This window comes from Vulpes vulpes, chromosome 1 (assembly GCF_048418805.1).
Source record: "Vulpes vulpes isolate BD-2025 chromosome 1, VulVul3, whole genome shotgun sequence".
In the NCBI taxonomy this organism is placed as follows: Eukaryota; Metazoa; Chordata; class Mammalia; order Carnivora; family Canidae; genus Vulpes; species Vulpes vulpes.
Window position 1 is genome coordinate 198,729,485 of NC_132780.1, and position 20,321 is coordinate 198,749,805.

The window sequence follows — 20,321 nt, forward strand, 5'->3', positions numbered from 1 at the left end:
GGGGCGGGGGCGGCCAAACCACCTCCGGGGGCCGAGGGGCGGCGGGCGCGTCCACGGCGGCCTCCGCGGGGGGGGGGCGGGCGGGCGCGGCCGGGCGGGGAGCGCCCCTCGGCCCGGACGCGGGGGGGCCTGCGGTCGACCGGCGGCGCGGCCGGGCGGCGGCGGAGGCAGCGGCGGAGGCAGACGCGGCAGGCCGGGCCGGCCGGCGGGGGAGCGCGGCGCCGCGGGCCTCCCCCCCCCCGCCCGCGCGCGGTGGTTGCGCCCGGCCGGAGCCTGCGCAGTGGCGGCCGCCGGGCTGCAGCGGCCGCCGGGCCCCTCGGCGCCGGCCCACGCGCTCCCCTCCCCCACGGCGCGGAGCTCCCGCGCGGGCCGACCACGTGCCGCCGCCGCCGGGGGGTGGGGGGAGCCCCGCCTGCACCCCCGGGCCCCCTCGGCCGCCGGGCCCGCCGCGCCTGCCCCTGCGCTCGTTCACTCTTCCCTTTTCCTTTTGGCTAATTGCTCCCGGGCCCCGACCCCATAGGGGACCCGGTAGGGCCAGTCGGCTGCAGGCCGCACTTCCTGGGTTTGAAGGGGTGTCGGGGGGCGCATGTGCACTGGGGCGCACAGCGCAGCCCTCAGCCTGTGCACTTGCAGCCTCTGCACGGAGCCCGTCCCCTGCACGACACGGACCTGCCTAGCCCCAGCGAGCGCGGGGCGCAGGCGCGGTCGCCGCCCCCTCTGTAGGCCCGAGCGCGGATGGAGGGACCCGGGTCCCGGTGCATTCCGTCTGGCCCCCAGACCTGCAGGCCCTCGTGCAGCTGCTGCAGCTGCTGCTGGCCGGGCGCCCGAAGGTTGGAGCAGGAACCCCAAAGACAGCGCTTGCAAAACTCATGGAAGTTGCAAATACTGATGCCCCATGAGCGAATCCACAAACAGGCATCAAGCATGCACTTAGTCTAAGCCAACACCTTGCACGTGAGGCCTGGGGGCACTGACAATCTGCAAAGTAGCGCTCTCATCCCAACTGTGTCTTTCACAACCCCCCCCCCCCAAGTACCCAAATACCCCAAAAACACACTCTTCCAGGTACCCATCCAAAAAAAAAAAAAGCCTTATTGGAGCAGGAGCCATTTAGAGCCACTACCAAAAATGTCTTCTTTATTTTGCTATTTGACTTCAGAATCCCCAAGGTGTTTATACTTAAAGCAGTAATTTTCCTGGATCTCACCCCAAAAAGTTTCTAGAAAACTCCAAAGTAATCCCTTCCCCACCCCTCCTGCCAAGTCTGTATTTTGAACAAGCGCTCCATGCAACCCATGCGCTGGTAGGGGGGGCAGCAAGGTGGGAAACATTGGCTCCAGGTTAATTACAAGATACTGACGTTCACAGTTTTATTCAAGTCCCAAAGCAGTTTGGTAGATTCTGAGTAGAAACCTCTATTCTCAGGACCAACAGAGTGAAGGCTGAAATGGGACTTTATGGTCCTCAAGAAAATCTCCCGGACTTCACCTACCTCCCGGGCCCCAGGCCTGCCTCTCTGCCCTTCCCATCGTCTGTCCTGGGGCCTCCTAGCGCCCTGGCTCCATACCATGCGGAGGTTGCTCACGACTTCTCTGAACTTCTTATCAGAATAGAGTTTAACAAGACTAAGGACTATGTCTGTTTTGAATGTAATTACATCTCTATGCCCGCGACATGGGGCGAGTCGCTTAAACTTTTTTTGGTCTAATTTGCCTTATCTGTAAAATGAGGCAGTATTACTTGAATAATTCCCCATTGGAATATTGAGTCCCTCGAATAAGAAAACATGGAATCATTTTTAAACATTAAAGAACTGTGGATATAAGGGATCATTACAATACTAGTAATAATAATGATCATTCTTTGCATGTACAGTAGCTCACCTCGGACATGTGGGAAGAGCCCGTTTTTATTGTTGAGGAACTTGTTATCTATCATTTAATAATTTCAAACTAATAGACGCAATTATTTTACCCTGAGAAACAGGCATTAGAGAAGGATAGGAGTAGTGATACTTACTGGTGATAGGAGCAGGCCAAGAGAAGTATGCGCCTAAACATCTATAATGAACTTTAGATGATCAGAACTAACATACAGTCAGTTATTTAAACTTTGACAAGCGCAAATTTCATTTACCATATTCAGACTCCTCTCTATCAAATCTTTTTACCCTTAGGAAAAAAAAAGAGAGTTTTAGACAACATATAGGAGAAGGAAACAAGTTGAGAATATGGTTATTTCATAGGATGCATAATTGAGGATTGACTTTATCCTGAAACTATTTTTCTTTAGTTTCTTCTCTGTCTATATGAATTTATCTTTACAATCTTAATTTTTTTTTTTTTTTAATTCATGAGAGACACACACAGAGAGAGGCAGAGACACAGGCAGAGGGAGAAGCAGGCTCCCTGCAGGGAGCCCGACGTGGGACTCGATCCCAGGTCTCCAGGATCAGGTCCTGGACTGAAGGCGGCGCTAAACCGCTGAGCCCCCGGGGCTGCCCTGTCTTTACAATCTTGAAGATACCTAATGCTTTGGGGTTATACACTGAAAGGATCTGTTGAGCGTAAATGGATTATTTAGACTATTCAGAACTGATTATTTAGAAACTAGAAACCGATTGCCTCAGCATGTGCTAAAAATGAATCCCTGATACCAACTGTAGCAGATTGTCTGATTTTCAGTTACTATAAAAGAATTGTTCATATAAGCTTATTTCTACTCTAAGGAAATATAGATTTTTTTTGTGTTAAAATTCTATGTAGCAATTCCATAAGGTAATACAGAAGGTAGAGAAGTATAGTAACTAACACTAGGGTGTTGTCACAAACTGAGCCAGCCTCAAGCTGCATTCTGATTTCCTATTTTTACCTAGTACTAGAAGCCATAACTCATTCATCTGAACAGTAGCACCAAACAAGGAAAGATTACAGTGCTGTTTGAGCTGTGCATTTGTGTAATTTAAAACTTTTAATTTTTATTAAAAACATTTTTTTAGAAAAAGATTTTATTTATTTACTTGAGAGAGAGAGAGCATGAGCACATATGGGGGGACTGGGAGAAGACAGACTCCCCGCTGAGCAGGAGCACAACGCGTGGGGCTCAATCCCAGACCCTGAGATCATTACGTGAGCCAAAGGCAGAAGCTTAACTTATTGAGCCACCCAGGTGCCCTGGCTTTTTTGTTTTTAAATATTTATTTATTTGAGAGAGAGAGAGAGAGAGAGAGAGAGACTGTGTGTGTCCATGTGTGCATGCAGGAGAGACGGTGGTAGCGGAGAAGGATTCACAGCAGCCTCTCCTGACCTGGGGCAAAACAAGAGTCAGACACTTAACCGACTGAGCTACCCAGGCGCCCCCATTTTTTGGTCTTTTTCTGAGATTTATTTATTTGAGACCGTGCATGTGCGCATGTGCCTGCATGCATGGGTGTGGGGAGAGGGAGCCTCAAGCAGACTCTTCTGACCTGAGACTAACTCAAGAGTCAGACGTGTACCCACTGAACCACCCAGGTGCCCCAAAACACATTTTTGAATCATAGGTTATTTACTAAATTATTCAATTACATTAAACCTTTCAAGTCACCCCTGTTAGCTTGTTCACTGATTAATACTTTGCTCCTGTGCCTTAAAACAAAGTATTGCTTTGACCCAGTCCATCTAACTTACATAAATTTTCTAATAAAATTCGACACCATTCCATGTCTGGGAACATCTGCTTCACTTGTGTTTCCAAGGCACCCGGATATGTATCTTAATTCTTCATCTATCCTCTCTTAAAGTTTTCAACTTTCCTTCAAATGTGATAGTTACTCCTTTCAACTGAGCTCCAGAATGGTACAAATGGAGGGAGAGTGTGCATGTTGGGACCATCAAGTGAAAAACCAAATGATGAAGACAGTGGAGCAGGAGGATAGGGAGCTGAGTCCTTGAAGACCTTGATTATATCTATACTAGACCTGGACTGTCCACCTCTGGTTACATGCAGGAGAGAAAAAAAAAAAAAAAAGCAAATCAAAGCAAACATTTGGTAAAACCACTGTAGTCAGAATTTTGTTAAATGCAGTTGAGTGCAATCCTACCTCATGTGAAATATGAATTAGAGATTAGTGGCTTCTGGCAATTACCACTAAGAAATTAGAGATTTCTTTTGAGAGATAGCTCTCCGTGGGTTTCTGAATATCCTGAGAGTGGAGGTACTGAATGTGGTTTTTTCCCCCAAGCAATTTGTTCAAAGATGTTTGTATAGTGAACAGCTTTGGGAGATAGAGAAGATGACTTCCTCTGCAGCCAAAGGAGCGCATGCTCACTACCCATTATGATTCAGGTCCTCTAAATTCAGGATTCACCTCCTATAATGCAATGCACTACGAGTGTAGGTGTCATTGGCCCCCTTCCTCATGACCTGTAGGAAGTGGGGCTTGGCAGCACAAAAAAAAATCATACTTATACTCTGGTCACTGCTACTGCTGTGAATTATAAACTATCTTTGTCCTTAGCACAGGAGTCTTGTGTCTTATACGAGCATCTATGAAACTGTAGTTGGCTAGCTTGTTAGCCTGCAAATAGGGTAAAATCTCAGACCCTTCACACTTCTTCATAGTTTTTGGTGATGAGGTTAGAATGCTGAGAAATGTAACTTTCTAAAAAAAAAAAAAAAAAAAAAGGAAAGACAAGAGCCTTGTCAGTCAACAGAAGTTGAGGCAAGTCCATGGGAATTGGTGGCAAACATTTGGCCAGATTGTATAATCAGCTGGAAATTAAATGGCCCTACACTATATTGCCTGTTAATGAGGAGCAATTGAGGGGTTGCAGGCTAAATACCAGGGACTAGGTTTTTTGTTTTTTGTTTTTTGTTTTTAAGATTTATTTCTATTAAAGGAGGAGGAGGGGCAGTGGGAGAGGGAGAGGGAGAGAGAATCCCAAGTAGACTCCGTGCAACTCACAACCCATAGATCATGACCCAAGACAAAACCAAGAGACGGAAAAACAAAATAACACAAAACAAAACAAAAAACAAAAACCAAGAGTCGGGTGCTTAACCAACTGTGCCACCCAAGCGCCCCAACCAGGTAGTAGGATTAAACACGGACGGCAGGACAGTATCCTGCTTGTGTAACTTTCCTCCTGGAGGGGTCCTTCTTCACCACGCTGGAGACCCCATCAACCTGACCTGTGCTTTGAGACTTAGGTTGGTCCCACTGGGGATCCTCAACAATGGTAACCAACACTTTCTTTCTGGGGATACCCTGTCCACTCCCAGGACCGTGCTGCTTGTATGGAAGCCCCGCATTAATTTTACTGCTTCCAGGATCGCAGTAACTTGCACCTTACCTGTAGTCCGAAGAGCTTTTCAAGCATTTAAGGACCCTCCAATGGGTTGCATAGGCTTCAGATGACAGTGGAGATCTCTGAGACTGGGCCACCCTTAGTTACTTGGAGGAACTTCCTAGAGGGATAACGGACTCACGTACGTGCACTCTGTGGTTGGTTATCCTGATGATGTGAGCCAGTTAGAAAAGATGGTAGGACATTTGTCCCTGAGTTTAGCTAGGGTGATCACTGATGCCACCTCGGCCTTAGAGGGCAGTCAGGTCGGCCTCAACTCACTGGCCAGAGCTGTTATAGGTAATAGAATTGCCCTAGATGGCAGATTTTGAACCATCCTTAAAACATGAGCTGAACCGAGATGAATGCCTCAGACCAGATAGGAAGGTGAAGTCAGAGCCATAAGGAGAACGCCGGTGGCTTTCAAAGGTAGACCCTGATGGTTTATGGGATTCCAGGAACCGGAGGGCACGATTGAGGTCAATACGACAGATGGGTCTCATCCTGCCACTTAGCTATTGGTGACAGGGCCTTAATTAAACGCTGTACGAGACAAATTGAATGAAGCCTCTGCCAGTCAGATTAATCAGGGCGGTCAACGGGGTTATACATCCATGTGAAGATTTCCGTTCTGTCAAGAACGTGTAGGGTGGATTGTTAGGATTGCCTGGTGCCTGCGCATTCTTGCCGAGGGTGCTAGGTCGCAAGGCTTCTCTGTCTCCGGAGACTGAGCAGTTTCCCTAGCTAGTCACAGGCCCAGCGAGGAAGGCGACCACATCACGACTAATGGGGAACTACTAACTACTCACTCTCGGGGTAGGAGAGGCTGGCTGCTTGCTGCCAGCTAAGAAATCTGGGGCCTTGGTCCTGGGTTTCCTTTTTGCCGTGCAAGCCCCTCCGTGTGGACGTTGTCATCTGGGTCCATTACGTATTCTTTCTGGGACTTAGGGGGCAAGAGCAACTGATCCAAATAGGTTGATGCTCATGCAGCCTGCTGTGCCGAGAGCAGTAGAGTACTTTGTCTCTGACCCAGGCATCGCCTGCTTTTAGCTAGAGCCCGCGAGACTCTAATAGGCTAACTTATAGCTTGCAGGAGGGGATAAAATCTCAAAGGCTTGACAGTTCATGACCCTATAATGCCAAAGTATTGTCAGCAATGAGAAATTGTTCCTTATACTGTGAACCCACAGGTATACCCAGTTTAGGGTGAATTCTAGATTCTTCTTTCCGATCATGGGGGGAGAAATGCAAAACTTCCTAGAAAACTGCACATTAGGGCAGCCCCGGTGGTGCAGCAGTTTATTTTTTTTTTTTTTATTTTTTTTTTAAATTTTTTTTTTTTAATTTTTATTTATTTATGATAGTCACACAGAGAGAGAGAGAGGCAGAGATACAGGCAGAGGGAGAAGCAGGCTCCATGCACCAGGAGCCCGACGTGGGATTCGATCCCGGGTCTCCAGGATCGCGCCCTGGGCCAAAGGCAGGCGCCAAACCGCTGCGCCACCCAGGGATCCCTGGTGCAGCAGTTTAGCGCCGTCTGCAGCCCAGGGCGTGATCTTGGAGTCCCAGGATGGAGTCCCAGGATCGAGTCCCACGTCGGGCTCCCTGCATGGAGCCTGCTTCTCCCTTGCCTGTGTCTCTGCCTCTCTCTCTCTCTCTGTGTGTCTCTCATGAATAAATATATAAAATCTTAAAGAAAACTGCACATTAGCTTCAGATGGATTTAATTGGGAAACTGCATCAGATCGATAGTTAGCAGAGGAAAATTGATGTGCTTTTATCCCCATTTGTGCTAATGTGAATACCAAGAAGTTGAGGTATTAAACAAAAGCACTTAAATAGAATCACAAATTACTGAAGATTCAGTATCATTTTCATATGAACATGGACAGGGAATGCTGATAATCTAGAGCAGCATTATGCAGTAGCACTGAAGTTTAGATCATGCCAATTGACTTTTTCGTCACTTTCTCTTGCTCTTTTGTTTTTCTTTTAAAGATTTTATTTATTTGAGAGAGACAGGGAGAGAGATGTCAGGAGAAGGGAGGAAGGGCAGAGGGGGAAATGGGATGTGGGGCTCTGTCCCAAGATCCTGGGATCATGACCTGAGGCAAAAGGCAGACACTTAATGGACAGAACCACCCAGGTGCCCCTCTTGCTCTTTTCTAACCTTTTTATCTTTCTTCAGTTTTATTGATATATAATGGGCCTATGACCTTTTCCATCCAAATGCATTGCCCCGCCCCAAGAGATCACCACACCTTGCTTAGGACAACAATGACCTCCCCCTGAGTGTGCACGATGGGGGAGGCTGCCTGGGTTAGTGCTGTCCTTTTGTCTACAATGAAGTCTTCTCATTTTCTAAAGCATTAAACTGTCACTGTAGGCTCTGGTCTTAGTTGAGCTAGTGGCAGATTTGCTTCACAGGATGTTCATAGTTGATGGCCCGGTATCATAATTTTGCCACCTTGCTTCACAGGGATAATTCGATACTAGCTTTATAGCTTATCTGTTGATATAAGAAGTATTTACATTTGTTGGTATTTTAGTATGTTAAAAAAATTCATCAGGCAAAATGTTAAAAACAGGATATTAAGGCTTGGGTTTTTTTTTTTTTTTTCCTTCTTCTTCTTTGCCCTCCATCAGTTGCTTTATAATTTGCTTTTACTGCATTTCGTTTGTGATGGTAGGCTAATTAGCCAAACACATTCTCATTGCTTAAGCAACCGGTATTTATATATGGTTTGGCTCAAGAAAAGATCTTGCTTAAAAATAAGACAAATAATATCTAAATTCTTACGGCCTTTTCCTAACCCTTCTTCCCTAACCCTCTGCCTTCATCCTCCACTATCCTATGTGCAATTTATATCTTAACATCTGCATTTTTTCTTATCCATATTTATCTCTCTTAAAAATTATAAGATCCTTCAGAGCATATATATGTTAGTTTACTAGGGCTGCCATAACAAAATACCATGGACTAGGTGGCTTAAACAGTAGAAGTTTATTTTCTCATAGTTTTGGAGTCTGGAGGTCCAAAATTACGGTGTTGGCAGGTTTGGTTTCTTCTGGAGCCTCTCTCTTTGGCTTGCCGATGGCTGCCTTCTTGCTGCGTCCTCACATGGTCATCCCTTTGTTTTGCTCATGTCCTAACCTCTTCTTTTGTAAGGACCAACCAGTCATATAGAATTAGGACCAACCCCGACAGTCCCATTTTAACTCCATCACCTCTCTAAAGGCCCTAGTTCCCAATATAGTCGCATTTAGAGTTTCTAGGGATTAAGGCCTCGACATATGAATTTTAGGGAACACAAGTCCGCTTGTAACAGGAGGGTAACTTGTCTCATAGGTCTTCGGATTTTGGATGACTGACGTAAATGTACACATCACTATGTTCTAAAATTAATCCAGGCTTTGTAGTGTGTTAGAATGGTCCCCCTTATGCTATATCCACTCTATAAAACATATCAAAACAATTTCCTTTGAAGGTTCCTAGACAACAGTATTAGATTGGTCAGAGTTGTTGGCTGCTGACCATTCTGTTTACAATAAGCACAAAGAAATGTACTAGAAGGGTACAGGTACTTCAGAAAGTTGATGGGAAAGCCAAAGGACAGGTTTGGAAGATTGGCAGGGATCAACCAGTCAGGCAGATGATCAAACACAACTAACTATCTTCATGGGAGGGGTCTGGTTATGATGTTCTTCCTCGGTGGGCATTGGAAACTGTCATTGCTAGCATCACCAACCCCAGCTCAAGTCCCTGGAGCCAGCTGCCACTGTGGAGCCAGTGTCACGCACCTCCCCTCTCTGTGCGTTTACTTCAGTTCAAAAGTCATGAGCAGGAACATCTAATAAATGGTTCGGCTGGAGCTGTCAGGAATCAATGGGAGCCAGGTGTGTGGCGTTTGTGATAGAAGATGGGAGCTTGGGGCCCACTAGATTGCACCAATGGCAAACAGGCCGAACCTGAGAAGAGGGTCAAGATGCTGGTGGCCCAAAAGTGTCCATCTCAGATGTTCACCTCTTGAAAACAAATGACGTAAAATTAACTCTTGGTTTTCTCTGTCTTATACCGAAGGTCTCATCCTTCTCTCCATAAAATAACCTGGAGAACTTAAGTTTTCTTATATTCAATGAGAAAATGAGCCATTTGAATAGAAGGTAAAGAAAAATTACTGTTTATCTCACATGTCAGATCTCACTTAGGTCATTGTGATGGTTAATTTTATGTCTCAGCACTCAGGTATGTGGTCAAACAGTATTTTGGACGTTTCTGAGTGATGGTTAGTTTTATGTGTCAACTTAACTGGGCCACGGGGTGCCGAGATATTTGGTTAAACATTATTCTGGGTCTTTCTATGCGGGATTAACACTTGAATCGGTCGATTGGGTAAAGCAGATTGCCCTCCATAATGTGGGTGGGCCTCATCCAATTAGTCGAAGTTTCTAAATGGAAGTAAAGACTGACTTCCTCCTGACAAGAGGGATTTCTGCCAGCAGGTGGCCTTTGGACTCAGACTTCTCCCGGATCTCTAGCCTGATGGTCTTTAGACCTGAAATACAGCATCACCTCTTCCCTGAGTCTCCAGCCTGCTGACCCACCCTGGAGATTTGAGATGTGCCAGCCTCCATGATTCCAGGAGCTAATTTCTTAATGTAAATCTCTTTTTACAGATATGCACATCTTATTGATTTTGTTTCTCTGGAGAACCTGGACTAATAAAATCATAAAGATAGAATGAGTACTATGTCACTGAAGAATAAACCGTGCGTTACATGGCTGAAATCTGGCACGCCGTAGCTCTCTGATGTTGATGCTTTCTCTAAGCTATTAGGACACCATAGAAACTAAAGAAGAAAATAACTGAAAAGATAATAATTCAGTTTTTATATTTTGCTGAGTTTCCCTCTGCACTGTATTTCCAAGTACTTCAAAAGTACTTATAATAGGCAATAAAGATTTTTGTTACTCCCAATGGAAAATCATTCAGTATCTTTAAAATAAGGATTTATCAGAATTTAGCTTAGCTCATTTTATTCTATGAATCCCTTTTTTCCTTTTTTTTTTTTAAGATTTATTTATTTATTCATGAGAGACACAGAGGCAGAGACACAGGCAGAGGGAGAAGCAGGCTCCATGCAGGGAGCTCAATGTGGGACTCGACCCTGAATTCCAGGATCCCAACCTGAGCTGAAGGCAGACGCTCAACCACTGAGCCACCCGGGTGTCCCAATCACTTTTTTTCCATGAAATTATTTCTTTATTACTCACTGCTTTCTGTTACATTCCTTGCAAACACTCATTGGCTAGGTAGAATGGAAGCAGGGTTAATTATTCACCTTGCTTTTATTTCCTCATTTATTCTACTAAAAATATATAATAGGAAATATCTAAAATTGTAGATTCCCAAAAGTTAATTTGCAAATTGAACTTTGATATATTAAAGTTGTATATTAAATAACTTAAAAAGCAACCCTGATGGAATTTTCTGATTATAGAAGTGCTTTGCCCTAGGAACTTAGTTGGCAACCAACAAAATTCTTTTTTTTTTTTTTAAGATTTTATATATTTATTCATGAGAGACACAGAGAGAGAGAGAGAGAGAGAGAGGCAGAGACACAGGCAGAGGGAGAAGCAGGCTCCATGCAGGGAGCCCGACGTGGGACTCGATCCTGGACCCCAGGGCCACACCCTGGGCCAAAGGCGGTGCTAAACCACTGAGCCACCCGGGGCTGCCCTATGCCCAACAAAATTCTAATGAATTTTTCTTTCCTTCTTTGTCCCTTCCTCCTTTCTTTCTGTTTCTATCTCTTTTTGAACTATCTATTCTTTCAAGGCTGTTTTGTTAACATCATAGTTATGATCTTAGAGTGGTTTCTATACTGTGAATTTTTGTGCATTTTATTAATTTTTGATCCCTAAAAATTTGGAACGTATTCTACTGGGAAAAAATATCAAAGCCCTGTATGTAATACGGTTATTCTATTTTTCAAATCAAAGATGCCTAATGACGACTTTTTAATTTTCTGATTAGTGTTCATGTTAGACAAAAGAACTAGGCTATAGATAGTAATCACAATATGAAGGCCCTGGGATGTATGGCAGTCCTCTCTTGTCAGCACAATTACCATTTCTTATTGACCAAACCACCTAGTCCAAATTAACTAGGTAAGCTGGTGAGGCCTGACACCAACCTGTTGCCACTATTGTGAAACCGACTGCTTGCAGGCTCTGTGCTAGTCTGAAATGGATTAGCACCTGCAACTAAAGTTGTTGCACAAAACTTTGAATTACATAGAATTTGAGCTTTGTTTTATATGTAGTTCTCTAGAAGAATAAAATACAAATAGGCCAAAAAAAAATCATCTATCATCCATCTCTTTCTAGCCTGAAATAACCTGGGGTGACATTTTGTTGCATACACTATCCTACTTTTTGTTTTTTTTTTTTAAAGATTTTATTTATTTATTCATAGAGCTGCAGAGAGAGAGAGAGAGATTGAGGCAGAGACACAGGCAGAGGGAGAAGCAGGCTCCATGCAGGGAGCCTGACGTGGGACTCGATCCAGGGTCTCCAGATCACGCCCTGGGCTGCAGGCGGCGCTAAACCACTGAGCCACCAGGGCTGCCCTATCCTACTTTTTGAATGCACGTAGAGCTATGTAAGCAGGTAAAGATAATACATTATGAAACACAAATAATTTTTATCAAATAAAACGGTTAATATACTGTTTCATAATTATATACTGTTTTATTTATTTATTTATTTATTTATTTATTTATTTATTTATTTATTTTTAATTTATTTTATGATAGTCACAGAGAGAGAGAGAATGGCAGAGACATAGGCAGAGGGAGAAGCAGGCTCCATACACCGGGAGCCCGACGTGGGATTCGATCCCAGGTCTCCAGGATCACGCCCTGGGCCAAAGGCAGGCGCCAAACCGCTGTGCCACCCAGGGATCCCTATATACTGTTTTAAATTTTTTTTTTTAATTTTTTTTTAATTTTTTTTTTATTTATTATTTATGATAGTCACACAGAGAGAGAGAGGCAGAGACATAGGCAGAGGGAGAAACAGGCTCCATGCAGCGGGAGCCCGACGTGGGATTCGATCCCGGGTCTCCAGGATCGCGCCCTGGGCCAAAGGCAGGCGCCAAACCTCTGCGCCACCCAGGGATCCCTATACTGTTTTAAATTTACCTTCTCCCTCTCAAGAATACATTTGTATGTAAGTAAATGCAAAACTACTTCATGAATAAAATAAGACATTTTTGAAATTTAAATTCAGCAGTTGATGCCTGCCTTCGGCCCAGGGTGTGGCCCCAGAGTCCCAGGATCGAGTCCCAGGTCGGGCTCCCTGCGTGGGACCTGCTTCTCCCTCTGCTTGTGTCTCTGCCTCTCTCTCTCTGTGTCTCATAAATAAATAAAAAAAAAATCTTTTAAAAAAATTTAAATCCAATTAATTAATATATTTAGTTCCAGAGGTACAGGTAAAGGTGAAGGTCAGTGCTTCATCAGTCTTATATAACACCCAAGGGTCATTATTTCACGTGCCCTCCTTAATGTCCATCACCCAGTTACCCCCTCCCTCCACCCTTTCCCCTCCAGCGACCCTCACTTTGTTGCCAATGATTAAGAGTCTCTTAGGGTTTGTTCCTCTGATTTTGACTTTTCTTTTTCTCTCCCTTCCTCTATGACCCTTTGTTTTGTTTCTTAAATTCCACATGAGTGGGATCATGTGATAATTTTCTTTCTCTGATTGACTTATTTCGCTTAGCATAAAGTAAGATTTGTTTAACCAAACCTCTATTAGATTTTTAAAAATCTTTGGCTCTTATAAGATGGTGTAGATCCTTGTGCATTCGTCCCATATTTACCTTAAAGAGCTTTTGATGTATGGTTATCTATGTCTAGGCCCATTAGAATTATCTTGTAAAACTCTGCCTTTATCCAGCATGGGGGAAATTTTAGCTATGGTTTTTATAAATATGGACCACATTTTTCCTTTTTTCTTCTGGTTCTTCAAGTGAGCTACACCTTGTAGCATCCTACTCTGCCCCCCATGTTGGGCCATGATCCTGGAAGGTTGTAAGTCGCATGGTTTCCCTCCTCCCCTCCCAGGCATGTGCTTGTGATCCAAACTGGACCAGACTGTTCCCCCAGACATTGCTGATGGAGCAGATTGAGAGACTTACTCTCTCCACTCTTGGCTGTCTTCCCTGGCATTAAGGAGAAGGCTGTTTGTACAAAGAGTGATTGGGAGGAAGAAAGAGGGAATTAGAAAAGTGAGAGATGATAGATCGGAAGGAAGGAAAGGAGGCGGGCGAGGTGGAAGGGAGGAAGGAAGAAGGAAATATTTGAGCTTCTGTATCTAGCCATGCCGGAGAGTGAGAGCTACCTCTTGGATTCCCCAGTCGTATAAGCCAACAAATTCCTTTTTTTTTTCTTGCTTAGACTAGTTGATTTGGATCTCTGTCACTTATAACCAAAACCATCTTGACAATACATGTAGCATTATAAAAAAATGAAAAATTATAAAGATTTATCAGTCTTATCGATAAATTATCTTAATAGCTATCCACACATGCATTTCCTGTCATGTGGCCCACTATTTTTTTTAATAATAAATTTATTTTTTATTGGTGCTCAATTTGCCATCATACAGAATAACACCCAGTGCTCATCCCGTCAAGTGCCCCCCTTGGCCCAATATTGTAAAACACAGAACTTTTGCTCCCAAGCTTACGTGACTTATCACCAGTCTCTATTTTAAACACCCAACTTTGAAGCAATGCTGCCCTTTACAGGAATGTGATTTTTTTTTTCAGAGACTAAAAATTTGGCTTAGAAAACGAAAAAAGTGTGTATGTTTTCACGTTTCAGAATGTTGTTCTATAATATTCTTTTAAGTGTGCCTCTCGGTGCGATGAAAATATGATTTCAGTTATAAACATTCAGTTTACTCCTAACTTTTCAAGAACACAAAATCATGCGAAGGGACTATCACATCACTGTTTTGCAGCTGTGCTTCTCCCATTCATGAGAACTTCTCCGACTGTATTTTCATCTTCTCTTGGCGTTGGCTTCGGTTTGACACTGGTTGCACAGGAGCACATGAGGCTGTGGACTGGCATCCCCTTAACTCGGGATACAGACACTGTGACATCTCTTTTCTTCCCACCTACTAGCTTGAAAGCTCACCGACCATATTTAATAGGAAGCGTGATGTCTCCTTAGGATCTTTTCTCCCAGATTGCTCAAGAATGGGAGATGACTGAGTTCAAAGGTTAATCCCTGCAAGTAGGGATGGCACTGAAGTCTGCAATAGCCCTTTATGGCCACAGGGTGTCACAGGAGGAAGAGCTTGCGCTCACTGATCTCTTTGCTCCGGGAGCCCCTTGCGGTCCAAAGCCCTGTCCAGGATCCCTGGCATCCTCTGTAGTCCCCGTCCCTGCCCATCGCCCCCCCGCCGTTGTTTCCCGAAGCGCAACCAGCCTGTAAGTGTTGTTGGATTCAGAGACGCTTCTAGACGCTTCTGTGCCCAAACCAGCCCCAGCCCCTAAACACACGTACGTCCTTTTCTTCTTTTGGGGGGATTTTCCCAAGAAGAGCCTTTTACTTTGACATGATTCTAAACTTTCAGAATAGCTGCAAGGATATAAGGAGAACCTTCTCTTTACCGTTTTTCCAGACTTGCCAATTATTCCCACATACATTTTTCTTTTTCTGAACCATTTAAAAGTAGGTTGGAAACCTTCCCGTCTGTATTTTCTAAGGACTAAGAATTCCCTTCTATAACTAAAGTAGAATTATCAAAATTAGCAGACATAATAGTTATGTAATGTTATTATCTAATCCGGGGTCTATGTTAACATTTCTACAGCTACCCCAGCAATATTTTTATAGTTACTCCCCCACCCCTCCCTGCCCCAGTTTAAGACGCGATCCAGGATCATATATAACATTTAGTTGAAATACCTGTTTAATTTCCTTTACTTTGAAACAGTTCTTCAGCCTTTTTTTTTTTTTTTTTTTTTTTGGTCTTTCTTCCTCTTGCCATTTTTGAGTACAGGCCAGTTATTTTATAGAATGTCTTTCTCTTTGTGTTAATCTGATGTTTCTTGTTATCAAATTTGTTTTCCTTTCCTTTCTTTTCTTTTTTATCTTTTCTTTTATTTTCTTTCTGTTTTCTTCTTTTCTTTTCTTTTCTTTTTCCTTTTCTTTTCTTTTCTTTTCTTTTCTTTTCTTTTCTTTTCTTTTCTTTTCTTTTCTTTTCTTTTCTTTTCTTTTCTTTTCTTTTCCAGAAATACCACTGAGATGATGCTGTGTCTTTCTCAGTGTGTTATATCTGGAGACACATCATCTCTATTTTCCTCATTACTGGTCATGTTAACTGGTCTGCTAACTCAGCTAAGGTAACATCCACCAGGCTTCTCCACCGTAGAGTTTTTATTTTTCCCCTTGTAAGTTATCAGTGAGGAGATACTCTGAGATTCTCCGTGGGGCTGCTTGGTGTTTCTTGTAGGGCAGCGGCTGAGTTCTGGGAATGAACATACCCAGAGGACAAAGGAAAAAACACGACCTTTTGGTGATCTCGCCTCAGAAGTCACATACCTTCACTCCTATGGCAGTTTCTTAGATGAGACAGCCACAAAGGTGCACCCCAACTCATGGCGGGGGGCTCTAAAACTCACGACCACACAACGCGTAGGGTGTCAAGGTCACCTGTAAGAACGAATGGGATTGACTCCTTAATTTCTCTTTCTTCAGGGGATGCCTGGGTGGCTCAGCAGTTGAGCGCCTGCCTTCGACCCAGGGCCTGATCCTGGAGTCCCGGGATCGAGTCCCCATCGGGCTCCCTGCATGGAGCCTGCTTCTCCCTCTGCCTGTGTCTCTCATAAATAAATGAATAAAATCTTATAAAAAAAAAAAAGAACAAAAAGAACGAGCTGCAAGTGTTGGCCTCTATTTTTGAGAGATGCGCCTGGCGATAGGCAGCAGCAGGGCGCCCACGGACTCGAGCCCTTTCGTCCCCCCTCCCACCGTGTGGTCAGCCTGTTTGATCGTAGGCCTCTGAGAAGCCTGTTCTCAATGCCCAGTGGATTTTTGGACACCCGGTCGTCCTGCTGCCCCCCAGCGCAGCCCTCCAGATGACAGGGGACATACTCCTATGAGCCACGTTGGGAGAGGAGAAGACAGACAGAAGAGGACCCTCACTTGCCTTCTGTGCCTCAGCCACGTATGAAGAACGGTTGGTCTTATAATCTCCTTGCTCTTTAGCCCTCCCTGGATGTCACTTTTAGGCTCCGGGGCTAGGATCTGCGCATGTCTCCGTGCACCGAGGCCCTCTGACTTCCATACTGTGAGATTCCTGAGTCAGTGGAAACTTTTGGAGGAAATATGAAAAGTCTCATCCCATTCGAGGAGTCGTAGGTCAAAACCCGTCCGATCGTATACTTTGAACACACGTAGTTTGTTGTACAGTGATTAGTATCTCCGTTAGGTGCAGATGCTTGTAATATGCTTACAGCACAGATAGGTTTTAATTCACATGCTTATAATATGAATAGGTTTTAATGCACTGTTTGGGGATAAAAATGATTTCATTTCTTTTTTTTTTTTAAAGATTTTATTTATTTATTCATGAGAAACACGCAGAGAGAGGCAGAGACACAGGCAGAGGGAGGAGCAGGCTCCATGCAGGGAGCTTGATGCGGGACTCGATCCCAGGACCCCGGGATCATGCCCTGAGCCAAGGGCAGACACTCAGCCCCTGAGTCCTTCAGGTGTCCCAATTTCATTTCTTTTTAAGAAATGTAACCTCTGATGTCTTTAGAATCCTCATTGTGATAAATTTAAGAATACTGAGGGTCCTTTGTCCACAAGGGCCATAGTTACCCATGTGAGGTCTGTTAGATGAAGCCCTTCTGTTCCTGTTCCTGCCAATGGATCCTCAAGGTGCTGGGTAAGGAAGGCTCCAGCATCAGCCACACATTGTGTCCCAAATGAGCCTTTCCTCAGTTTACTATTTCCCTCAACTCTATACAGATTTTTTTGCTCCATATAAACAACTGAGGATACTGATGGCCTAGAAAAGCATTGCTGTTAATTGATAATATAACTCAGTATTAAATAACGCTAAAAGAGGGCCACCACCTAAATTTCCTTTTACTGAAAACTTTTTCTCCTCTATTTTTTTTTTTTTTTTTTGAGGGAAGGTTCTAACTCTACATTCAATAGATGTTCATTGTTCTCTAAAATCCTTAAAATCCTGGGCTGTAGCACCTGTCACAGATTCCAGGTGACCTCAAACTAATCTCTGAGGACAGTGGATGGTCACTAGCTAGTTTTATCTTTGTGTGAACAATTCCCTTAAGTTTTCCAAAACAAATGGCAGCAAACCCAAATGTAATGGTGTCTCCATCTCTAGGAAGTAAAACTGCCACTAACTGCACAAAAGACCATTCCCTTGGTGATAAGTAAACGTTTTAACAAGTTGTCCTTGAAGAAGCATCACGGGCCACAGGAGCAGAAATCTGGAACTGGCCTTGGGATTGGCAGAGGATGGAGCTGCAGGTATCTTCAAGCGATGGAATTCGGAGGCCCCCGTGAAGCTCCCCAGAACCCGGCTCATCCTAGTCACCCTCCCCCAGGGGAAGATGCCGTGGGGATGCTAGATTCCCAGTGCTGCTCAGCAGTGGAGCAGAACCTAGTTCATGGGAAAGGGCAGCCCAGTGGTCGGCAGCCAGAGCTCTTCCGATCTTAAATGTTTCTAAGACTAAAAGTAAAGGCAAACAAAGGCAGGAGGGAGAGTTTGTAAGGATGAGCAAGCCGTCGCAGGGAGTCCCTCTCATGGCTTAGTGGGCTGCTTCCAGATAAATTCGGCTGGCAGAGAAGAGGTAGGGGGTCCCTTTGGTGGTTGCAGGGCTGGAAATGCATGTGCGTCACCGTGTGTCCTCTAGGGTCGCCTAAAATTAAGGGGCCAGGGTGAATGCTACTTCAAAACTGCTTTGCTATTGTCCCAGCCACTCTTCGGTCGTCCGTGTAAACTCTGGGCACCTCCCCCCTCCTGGCACACAGTCCCCTGCTTGGGCAGTACTGGAGCTAGGGCCCCCCACCTGTCCTATCACTGGTGAGAGGCCTGACGTGGTGGTGGCGATAAGGGGGTTCTCAGGGCTTCCCCGGCTGCCTGTTCCCTGGATTCATCTTCCATATGTACCAATGCATTTGGAGGACGACGCCGGGCAACGGCCTGAGAAGAGTCGGGAGGGCCCGGGCAGCTTGCGAAGCCGCCCCCACGGGCCTGCCTGGCTTCTCCCCACCTGCCTTGGACACCTGCACAGGGGAAGCGCAGTCGGTCCCGGGCCGTCCAGAGGGCAGCGACTCCTATGTCCTCACAGTTGTTGAGTTCCGTGAACTTAACTCTTTTTGCAGCACGTATGGAATTCCCACGAGGGAGCGTCCGTGGGCTCCCGGAGGAGCAACTACACCCAAGTCGCGCTGTGGCTTCCAGCAGGTTACGCGCCGGAGTCAGCCAGGCCCATGGAAGTGCACTGACTCCACCAAGGAGAAACGAAAAGTCTAATGAGGTAAAGACGGAACGGTCTTTAGTTAGCGGGAAGCTTTGTCAGGGAAGGGCTCCCGTAGATCTGAGAAGAACCTCCAAACCCACATGCAAACACCTGCAGTGTCTGAGTTCTGCGGCCCGTGACACGGACTACTTAGGCCTTTGCATTTGACAGCGCGGTACTCACGAATCAGCGCTCGAAAACCTATGAGCTAGGGCGAGACGCTGAATCGCCTACGGTGCTTTGTGTCCGATTCATTGAAACCCTAACTCAAAAATGGTTTAAACAATAAAACACATTCATCATGCCTCCCTATACAGGGAATCTGGAACGGGGCACGCTTAAGGGTTGGTTGATGCAGCAGCTCAGGCATTTTGTGGGCTCCTTAGCTCGCTTTCTGCGCCCTCCGTCGAGTCAGCCCCATCCTAAGGCTGCCGTCAGCTTGGGCCTCCTTCTTCTCAGCCGGGGGAGGCAGGAAGACATAGCGGGGCATAGATCTTTCTCATCCGTTTTCTTGGCCAGACTTGATCACGGGCCCACCCTGAACTGGTAACCATAGCCAAGGGAACGACATGCACGTCTTGGTTTAGAGCCCAGAGCGTCTCACTTTGTGCTGAGAATGGGTCCGGTCGATCCCTTCGGGCCCTGGGGCTGCCATTTGTTCCTGTCCAGAAGCCACTGTCACATCTGGCCAGTCATCTCCAGCCAGAGCCGACTATTCCCGTTATCCCACAGTGGCAAACACTCTCATTTTCCATATTTGTCATGTCATGAAAAAAAATGAAACAATCTGATGAGTTTGTCTGTTTCCACATTATATAAGATGGGCCTATATGGGGCTACCTCTCGCACACGTCCGTACGTTTAATATCTCTGATCTTTAGATTTTCATGGTTTAGGAATCGTTAATACTTAAAAGCGCTCATCCGTGTCGGGCAACAACTGTATTAATTCATTTAATCCTCACAATGGGCCCATGGGGAGTTACTATTTTTATACCCATTTCAGAGATGAAGAAATTGAGGAGGGATAAAGTAATTTGTCCATGAAACACTAGTCGGCGCAGGAGCTTGTGGTTGAACCCAGGGTAATTCCCAAATCCTTCGTCTTAAAGTTTGATTTGGGATTCTCTGGAAGAGACTGCGATCTTTTTTTGTCGATGATATATCTATCGGCTCATAATAAAAAAAAATAAAATTTTTGGTGTGACCCAGTGCTCACATGGTGAACAGAGCATCTTCATACTTGCTCTTACTAGGAGGTGAGCATTCTGCTATTTCTACTCCTTTCTATGTTCTTCCATTTTTTTCTTTTTTTTAAGAGAAGGAAGGGGAGGCACAGAAGGAGAGGGAGAGAGGGGGAGAGAACCTCAAGCAGGCTCCGTATCTGCATGGGGCCCGACTAGGGCTCGATCTCACAA